Here is an 11,261-nt window from a genome sequence, read left to right as displayed (position 1 = left end):
GCTGCCAGAGTTCTTACCAGGTCTAGAAAATATGATCGCATCACCCCAATTTTATCCTCCTTACACTGGCTGCATGTTAAGTTTCGTATTGAATTTAAAATATTGCTTCTTACATATAAAGCTTTAAATAATCTAGCTCCTGTTTATCTAACCAACCTTCTGTCTCGCTACAATCCAACCCGCTCTTTAAGATCTCAAAACTCAGGGCTTCTGGTAATACCTAGAATAGCAAAGTCGAGTAAAGGAGGTCGAGCCTTCTCATTTATGGCTCCTAAACTCTGGAATAGCCTTCCTGATAACGTCGGATGAAAAATTCTGATAAAAAAAATATGATTTGTTTTTTCATCACCCCCAAGCAGAAGAGATTCTTAAACAAAAATGCAGTCTGCTGGAGACGCGAATCCTACACATATATTCTGGAAATGTTTAAAATTTCCGGCATTTTGGCAAGAAATTCCTAAATGTTTAGAGAATATATTCCAAATCCCTGTCTATTTGTCTTTCTCAAGGCTATACTTAGGCCTCAAATATCCCATCTTTAGAAGAACAATATGACAAAAACGTTGCAGATAGATAGATAGATGGACAGACAGACAGACAGACAGACAGGCAGACAGGCAGACAGCTCAGTTTAATTGTTCAAATTACCCTTATGTATTGTGTCATTTCACTCAGCTCTTACTGTGACTTCTAAGACGGTTTTCTGTGATTTTAAGATGGAGAGGCTAACAATTAATTGCGGTTTATAGAGTTTAATGAGACATGGAGAAAATGGGTAGAATGTATTCTCTCATTAATACCAGACTTAATATAGAATCTATAGTCAGAAAGATGTGAATTGTAGTTTGTTTGTGTATTATTTTTGGTTATGAGAGAAAACCTAAAAGAACAATAGTGAGAAGAACAATACCTATTTAATAAATAAATAATATTCAAGATGCTAAAAAGTGCCATCCTCACAGTAGGGTTGCACGGTTTATCGGTACTATGGTAGTATCGCAATACAATGGCTCCAAAATACTGCCAGTGCCACTGTACATTGTAAAAGGTAGTATCATCATAAACGGTCTGTCTACAATACATAATGTTGCATGTGGAAAAGTCACTACAATGCTCACACATTTGTGCAACAATACACCTTTTTATTTGAGTAGTCTGTGGAGCCCTTTAAGCTTGCAAAACTGTGTAGAATTCTCGCCTTTTATGGTAGCTTATTGTACGTTTTCTGATGCTTTAGTTCGAACGCACATCGGAATCAGTTCATTTCTGTTCCTGTCAACAACCGCTACAACAACCACAACAATCTCTAAAAACAACAACAATAGATGAAAAACCCAAAAGATCAACACGAGACATTGAAACAATTTTTGACCACTTCATATAGCCAAATTTTGTTGGAAAAATGCTCATTTGTAACGAATGTTGTTCGGTATAATTTGTCTCTTTATTTGAATGTATTTTTTATTAGTCAATTAGCTACAAAATAAACAAAACGAACTAAGCATTTTAGATTAAGTGATGTGTAAATACTTTTTCAATAATAAGGGAACAATGAATTCAATTCAAGTAGGCTTATTATAATGTATAAAATATAGTATTTCTGACAATTTTCTTTATTTCATAAATTTGAGTTATGAATTAGTATCGCAATACTACTTGGTATCATGATACTTCAGCTGGTATAGTATCGTAATGTGAAATAATGGTATTCCGACAACCCTACCTCACAGTTTCATATGTACTGTATATAGTTTAGGGAAAATAATAAAAAAGGTAGACTGGGTGCCACAATATGGGTTAAAAAAGTACACAATTTAATTGTAATTGAAAAGCAACAAATCAGTTTTAAGTTTTCTTTTTGATGATATACAAAACAATTTTGAGTGTACTGTTTCGATCGTTCTTATAACGTCCTTGATTCATTAATGTAATTTCCATATTTATTTATTTATGGAATTTTTCGTATTTTATAATTTCTTTCATTTCTACAACTTTTGAATTCCGATTGTTGGTTGTTTTGTGTACTCAATGTAGAAAACCCCATATACATCTGTATGTAAATTTGAAAACTAAAAAAGTAAAAATAAAATAAATTAAAAAAAGTAAATCTAATGAATCGTTTTTTCAGTGTAGGGTTAGCCTAGCTAATACATAGACAGGAGACCTTTTGCGAAAATCAAGTGTTGAAAGCTTTTGGTCAAACTCCACTAGTACCCTACCCTTATGCACTTTAAAAAGCTTGCAAACTACTTTGGCTTTCTGTCCTACAGTAGAACCATGACCCTATTTAATCCCAAATTGTTTTGAATTGAGTGAAAAAAGCTAAGATTCTGCTGTCTGTTGGCCTGAAGCCACTCCAATGCCAGAGATCTTGATGCAATAAGATCATTAAAACTCAGTAAAAGGCCTTGACTTGAGCAGTGAGGGAATCCATTTAAACACACAACATCCCATTGTGCTTTCCTTTAACAACGGGCAAGAAACCAATCTGAGGATGTGCGAACACACTTGCGCAATGGTGTTAAATATTCACTGTTTTATAGCAAGTCTTTCCTCACAGCTGAGACTCGCTGTTCGCGTCCAGCACACACACAGACAGACTTGTGGATAATGTAATTCGAAATGAATTCAAAAATGCTTTTGGAGCAGGACTACCAGTCTTGCTGAATAATGGCAGACGGATGTGGAAAAAAAAAAGTGTCAGAAGTCCTCGAAAAGCCTGTTTGGAATCTGTCATTATGATTGTAAGCGCAGCTAGTGACTCAGAAATTACATACTTCACTTTAAAAGTGCCGGTTTCAGTGATCGATCCATTAAATGTCACTATTTTCAGTCTTTAAGTCTCCGCCACCTCTAACTTCACAGGTCCACCTCTCCACTGGAGCGCTTTGAGCTTTAAGCTTCCCCGTAGCGCATTTAACAGCTGAATAAAACATGAGCCATTACGCTTTAAAGTCTCCCATTATGATCTGACTCGTTTTAATAAGGAGCGAAACAAGTTTGAAGGAACTCCGCCAAAAAGAAAGGAACAAAAACTATATGTGCTTTAGTTCAACTACAAGGAAACAAAAAATGCACGAAGAAGATAGAAGAAACAAATAGTGATTTGAAAGACTCTGAAGGATGCATTCGGAGTGGAGTTAACAAGCCTTTTCTTCTCAGCTAATAAACATGTGGAGCTCATATGTTCTGGCCCATTACAAAGAACCGCACGGCCCATTGGGTTCTGAGGATGAGGCTCTTCGTGCAGCAGGAGCGAATGAGGCGTATGAGCTGCCTGACTCTAGAACACAGTCAGAAACATCGCTTTCCAGACAGAAACCATATTTGCACTGCAGCGTGGGCATAATAGATATTTACATGCTTCACTATAATAAAAAAAGTAGCTTTGTTCTGTCCTCACTCAACCTCCTTAGGAATATAAAAGGCGAAAAATAAGTGAATACAATTAAACCACACTGGTAGTAGTTTTCCTATATACTGTATATTTCGTACAAATACAGACATGTGCACTGTAAGAACACACTGGTATAACTGTACAAACAAACAAATAAAGAAATAATTAGACTTTGTTATATTAAGCAACAGTTACGCTCCAAATTACATCTTTTTCTGACTCTCTCTCTGACTCTCTCTCTCTCTCTCTAACATGCGATAGAACAGACAATGGATAAACGAATGGATTGATGGATAATTTTTTTTATATTAAGCAACAGTTATGCTCCAAATTCATAGACTGTAAAATATATGGACGGAGCATCCGTGACGTCACCCATAGGTTTCTGAACACTGCAAAAGAAGCTACTAGTAGGTGCGGCCAACCGTCGCCATTTTGTTCGCGCGTCATCGCACCCACGGCGGGATACCAAATAAGGGCAAAGAGGCGGAGAGTGGGCGGAGCTACAGACGCCTGCTGGCACTTTGCTTAGACCTAGCAGACAGACTTTACTTTGGGAGAAACACTTAATACTCTATTACCTGCGACTCGTTTGTGTTCTGACCACATGTGCTTGGCTGTACACTATATCAATAAAGTGTTTAGACTTTTCAAAACACTGTAGTAATACAGTGAGCCACTAAACATTGTTCTTATGACGTTTTTCTACAGGAGGAAAACGCGAATTACTTCCAAACACTTCAAATATAGTCTGTGTTAGTAAATGCAAGAATATTGATGAAATCCAGCATAACACTGTATGACAACGCTTCAGATGACTGTTCTAGAGCCTACAGCTAATCAATCTGGCACATTCTGGAGTGCTTTATGGGTCTAAAGAAAAATATTAATGATAAATGATCTTAAATAAAACAAATACATTTATAGAGATCATATACAAGTATATAACTTTACTCACATGGGAAACGAGGCCACGTGAATGGTTTGTGAGCACAATTAAGTGCACACAGCATCCCATATCATCTGATAATTGTAAGAAATAAGTCCAAAAGGCAGCTGACTGTGTAAAGCCACATAAAACAGAACAAAAATACGATGAATATGCCGAGATCAGTGGCTAATCTGCCGGATTCAGCTGAGGTGAAGTGACGGCGACCAGCGAGACCTAGCTGTCACTCAAGTGGCCACGCCCTTAATTATGCAAACTGAATATAAACTAATATAAAGGAAGTAGATGAGTTATAAAAAAAATTCACCCCCCTCACAGTTGTCATGAAGGGTAATATTAGCTATATGAACCCAAATCGTTCTTTGTACCAGGCTGTAAACACCTTTTTTTTCTGTTGTAAAATTGGCCATTCTAACAGTGGGCTCAATTGCAACTTGCTCTATTATGGAGCCAGGACTAGCGGAATTTTGATGAATTGCAGTTTCAGTTACTTCCGTATTGGCTTCCCGAGAGAGAGCGGGAGGTTGCCGCTTGTCCAAATTACATGTTTTTCTGACTCTCTCTCTATCCAGAGATAGAACAATGACAGAACGAACGATAGAATGGACAATATAATGAATGACAGAACATACAATAGAATGAAGTACAATAGGATGAAGTAACGATAGAACGGACGGATGGTTGGATGAGCTAACAATAGAACAGACAGACGGACAGATGAACTAACAATAGAATGAACGGATAGATTGACGAACTAACGATTGAACGAACGGACGGACGGATGAACTAACGATAGAACGGACGGATGAACTAACGATAGAACGGACAGATAAACTAACAATAAAACGTATGGACGAATGAATTAACGAGAGAATGGACGGATAGATGGACAAACTAATGATAGAACGGATAGACGGACAGATGAACTAATGATATAATGGAGATACAGACAGATAAACTAACAAAAAAAACGATGGACAGATAATTCAATGATAGAAGAGATGGATAGACGGACGAACTAATGATAAAACGGACGGACGGACAGATGAACTACAGATAGACAGATAAACTAACAATAGTACGGAGAGACAGATGAACTGACGATAGAACAGACGAATGGGCGGATAAACTAACGATATAACGCACAGATGGACAGATGAACTAACGATAGAACGGACAGACGGATGAACGAATGACAGAATGGACGGACGGACAGATGAACTACAGATAGACAGATAAACTAACAATAGTACGGAGAGACAGATGAACTGACGATAGAACAGACGAATGGGCGGATAAACTAACGATATAACGCACAGACGGACAGATGAACAAACGATAGAACTGACGGACGGATGAACTAACAATAGAACGGACGGATGAACTAACAATAAAACAGACGGACGGACGAACTAACGATAGAATGGACAGATGGACTAACGATTTAAAGCACAGACGGACAGATGAACTAACGATCGAAAGGACAGACAGACAGATGAACTAATGATAAAACTGATGGATGGATAAACTAACAATAGAACAGACGGATGGATGAACTAACATTAGAACGGATGGACAGATGAACTAACGATCGAACGGACAGACAGACAGTTGAACTAATGATAAAACGGATGGATGGATAGATAAACTAACAATAGAACAGACGGACGGATGAACTAACATTAGAACGGATGGACGGATGAACTAACGATAGAAAGCACAGACAATCTAAGCAAAGATATCAGAGAACACGTTCACTTATTGAATCGATGCACTCTATTGCACCTTCAATGTGTAAGTTCACTATAAGGACACTTCCAGACCAGACCAGCTGTCAATCAGGTACCATGAAGCCTCCTCATTGTCTCCTCAAATCTATGTCTTAGCGATTTAGCATCTAAACCTTTCATTTGAGCCTCAGGCCTCAAGCAAAGTCTGTTATTCCTCTGCTATTCTACAGTACAAAACCTTTGTCTTAGACTGCGATTTTCTAAAACAAGTGCCTTTGAAATGAGCCGGTCTAAATTCCCATCTCTTTTCTGCGGCTAAATAAGGCTGTTCTTCGCAGGGGTGTGCAGTAATTTCTCAGACAATCTCTGCGCTGAGAGCCAACAGAATGGATCTTACATTTCCCTCGACTACACTTCACACTTTCTCTCACCGCGAAGCATCTCTTTCGGCCTTTATTTTCCTCTGAGGTCAATGCCCTGGAAAAGCGTGACACCTCAACGCTAGAGTGGTGCTGTAATATATCAGCCTTTCGTTTCATTCTTTCTGGCTCATTGGCCACAAACAGCACATACATGCACCTTTAACTCGCTCCGTCAGCGCAGGGACAGATAAACACACCGGCGACGCTCAGGAAGCCTTCGATTTTAATCAAAGCGCAGTGTAAATGTGTTCGGGGTCATCACACCTGCCGGAAGCTCTGCGTGACGGTGGTTGTAAGGATGTGAAATAAGGTAATCGTATTTGTGTGTCAGAGCGGGTGGCATCAGAAAACAATGCTGCTAAAAGATAAATAGAGATGCTAACAGTACCATGACGTTTGTAAGAATAATAACAATAATAAGCACTACCAAGCTGCAACTTAGAAATCCATACACATTCATGCTCAAATTCAAATTTGCCTTCGGCTTAGCCTCTATTTCACAGGTCACAGAATCAGAATCAGAATCAGAAAGAGCTTTATTGACAGGTATGTTCACACATACTAGGAATTTGTTTTCGTGACAGAGCTTCTACAGTGCAACAGGATAGGAGACAGGACAAAAAACAGATAATAAATATATATTTTTTAAAAATAGAAGTAAGTAGTGAGTGCAAATATACAGATTGACAAGTGTATGTACATGTTTATTACTATATACAACGTTATATGCGCAGCTGTTATGTGCAAATTGGCATGTAAAGTGTGTTGTTAAATAAGTGTATATGTGTATAAAAGTGTATGGCAAGTAGTGATGTTGGTTTCACAATTATTATCATCAAGTGTTCATGAGATGGATTGCCTGAGGGAAGAAACTGTTTCTTTGTCGGGCTGTTCTGGTGCGCATTGCTCTGTAGCGTCGACCAGAAGGTAAAAGTTCAAAGAGGCAGTGTGCTGGGTGTGAGGTGTCCAGAGTAATTTTGGCAGCCCTTCTGCTCGCTCTGGATAGGTACAGTTCTTGGGGAGTTGGAAGGGTTGTACCAGTGATTCGCTCAGCAGTCCGAACTATTCGACGTAGTCTTTGGAGGTCGTATTTAGTAGCTGAGCTAAACCAGACAGTTATTGATGTGCAGATGAGGTGTAGAACTGTTTCAGCAGCTCCTTTGGGAGGTTAAACTTCCTCAGCTGACGAATGTGGCAGAATGAATGTGGCAGGATGAACCATCAATTATACCTGCATATGTTTTATGCAGCAGACGCCCCTTCCCAGTATTGGGAAACACCCTTACACTATCACATTCACACACACTCATACACTACCGACAACCTAATGTATTCAATTCACCTATAGCGCATGTCTTTGGACTGTGGGGGAAACCGGAGCACCCGGAGGAAACCCACGCCAACACAGAGAGAGCATGTAAACTCCACAGAGAAATTCCACCTAGTCCAGCTGGGACTCGAACCAGCGACCTTCTTGCTGTGAGGTGACAGTGCCCCATCTATACACATATTCTGTAATAATAAAGTCTCATTGGTTAACTATAATAAATGGAGAATCTTACAACACATATACTGTGTAACGTGTGTTAATCTTGGTTAACATATTTACGATTGGATTACATTTATTTATTGTTAGTTCATATTAGCTCAGGTATATTGAATAGTATTAACAGAAACACCTTTTGACTTTAAAGGGCACCTATTTTACCCCCTTTTTCAAGATTTAAGAGAAGTGTTTTTGTGTCTCCAGAAAGTGTCTGTAAAGTTTCAGCTCAAAACACTTATCAGATTATTTATTATACCTTTTCTGCTCTGAACACAATGTAGCTGTTTTTGTTGCCTGTGCCTTTAATGCTAGTTCTCCCCGCCCACCGTTGCCTGTCAGAGTGTGCCTCAGTCTCGGGCTGCATGAGATAAACAGCACAGTGACAGACATGAAGGAAGTAGGTCTCACGTATCGTTTGTGAGAAACACTACAGTGAGAAATTTCCCAATGATTATTTTATGTATTTGTCGTGAAGTTAATTCAAGCCTTTTGATGAGTCGCATACAATGTCATTACAAAGTTCACGCTTACACAAATACACAGAGGACACACACACAGCACACACGTTTAACTTTGCACTGTTTTTGCAAATGTGACAGGATACACGTGAATACCCACTGTTGTATGGCTATCCGTTATGTTGTACAAAAAATGTACAAAACAAACCTGATTTAACATCCACAAACTGGGATTGAAGCGTCTTCTTTCATAATTGTACTAGGGGTGTCAAGATTAACTGTTTCTTTGATGCACCACGATGCAGGCGCAGACAATTTTATCTAATCCCAATATAAGTTTGAAAGATTTTTAATTTGAATTTAAGGCCAATGAATAAGATTGATAAGTTAATTTAAACCATTTAGGTACAAGAAAGTATAAAGGTTGCCACTTATAAAAATTAAAATGTGTATGAAATGTGCCATATAAATAAACTTGTCTTGCCTTGATGAATGATTGCGTTTATTTATACAACGAAGCTTGTATGGTCTTATTTTCCATTTGATTTTGGAATTTCTGTACTGTTAAACTCCAGCGAAAACCATAAAGTGTTGCTTATTTTATTTGTATCATTGTTCTGTTGTTTTTATCCATGCTTTAATTAGTTTATTTGGTTTATTTTTGGATATTACGTATATAATACGCTCACCTACAAAATCCCAGTCAAAGTCAAACTCCCAATCAATTCTTTACAAATAGAGTTACTTAAGCTATCTTGTGAAATTACATTCACATCGCAATATAAATGTCACAAGGGAGACGCTGATGAAGGAAGTGAGGATCCAAACGTAGATTTATTATACAGAGGTGGTCAGGCAAGCAACAGTCAACACAGGGGCAAACAGATGTATGTAGGCAAATTCAGAGGCGTAGTCGTACACAGGAAGATGGTCAAAAGGCATGCAACAGGCAACAAAGACAAACAAACAAATAAACAAGGCTAGGATCAAAAACATGGCAGGAGAAGGCAAAGAAAACGCGATGTAATGTTAACTTGACAGGTGAACAAGACTCAACAACTAGTGTGTGTGTGTCTGTGCTCCTTAAATAGTCCATGTAGTCAGCGCAATAGCCTAGTGTTTAGCGCGCCGAGTTCGAATCCCGGCTCGAGGACATTTCCTGTCCCTACCCCCCCCTCTCTCTCCCACTTCACTTCCTGTCTGAAATACTGTCCTATCCACTTAATAAAGTCAAAAAAGGCCAAATATAAATCTTAAGAATTTTGTTTTAAAAATAGTCCATGTAATTCCTCTTTGAGAATCCTCCAGCTGTGTATGCAATCAGTAGGACAAGGAACCGGTATGAGTGTGTGTGGTGCATTACTGGATCTTGTAGTCCATAATGGCAGATTTGTAGTTCTTTAGCGATCTGCAACTGCTAGATCTCTGATAATCATAACAATAAATCGCAGAAAAACTAAATCTTGCAATGGCAGTTTGTGATCAATGTCGTGCAGCCCTACATAATACAGTATATAACTCATAAGAAAAAAATTAATTTAAATTGACCATAGTAATGTCAGTAACAAGCATAAAAAGTGAAGTGTCATGTAGGCAATTCTGGGAAAGTCAATTTACGGTTATTTACCTCATAAATTAACATATATCAATATACAGACTGTTACTGTAATATTTCTACAGTTCATTTACTGTACAAATCACAGCCATTTTTAAAAAGTACTTTAAAGATTATTACAATTTACCAAAACTCAGAGATGTGAAATGGGATCAAATTTTTATTTTTATCAACTAAATTACCTTAATGTTCCTAATATTCCTAATATGACACTGATTTAATGGTACTATACTTTACCTTTATTCAATTATTGAACTCAATCAATAATGAACTGTTCCCCAATTCTGTTACTTCTGTTTTACAATAATATATATTCTATTACCTGCATTAAAAATGACTGTATGCATGCTATATTTTAGCTGCAAGCAGTTTAGCATCCCGCCAAAACAAAAAAAAAACGCTTCCTAAGTCACGATTAAAAACATCATAACCACCTTTCCATGACTTAAAGTACTTCTGTCCACAATAGCAACAACTGCTATACGCTTTGTAAGGTGAAAAAAGTTCAATTATCACACCAGGCCTCGAATGCGATTCTCACTGACTCAGATCTGCTAGTTTGCCCTTCACAGCCCAAAACAAGTTCTGCGAACTCTGTCCTCCTACTCAAAGTGCCCTCGGCTGGCCGTTGAAGACAGGTGTGCTGTAAACATGGCTGAACGTGGTAGTGGGGGCATCAAACTGACCCACAGGGTAAGGACAAACGAAACATTCACCCACATAGCTAAGGCTAACATGCTAACACCAGCTCCCACGCTTCCTCTGAGGTGTCAACACATTCAAACCAGAACTCGAGTATACTGAAGAAAGTACCTGACTGTTCAAACGCAGAACATAAGGTTAGCAAATCACAAAAACAAATACTGATACTGCCACACTCTTTTCACAGGATGATGTGTATGGAGTGAATGCTAATGCTAATTCATTAGCACTTAATATTGATGTTTGTACAACAGAACAAAAGTATGTTTCACTTAAAATCAGAAAAAAATACATTCAACTATAGTAGCTATATACACTGCAAAATGTGATTAGGTGACTCTACAAGAGCCTCTAGTAGTAAACTTAGTGCTTTAAAAGCGAATAGTTGACTTTACTTAAAAAAGGCGAGTAGTCCATAGCCTTAAAATAAAATAAAGTGTAA

The sequence above is a fragment of the Danio aesculapii genome, chromosome 2, assembly GCF_903798145.1.
Source record: "Danio aesculapii chromosome 2, fDanAes4.1, whole genome shotgun sequence".
Lineage (NCBI taxonomy): Eukaryota > Metazoa > Chordata > Actinopteri > Cypriniformes > Danionidae > Danio > Danio aesculapii.
The sequence above is the reverse complement of the archived record's forward strand: the minus strand, read 5'-3'. Positions refer to the sequence as shown.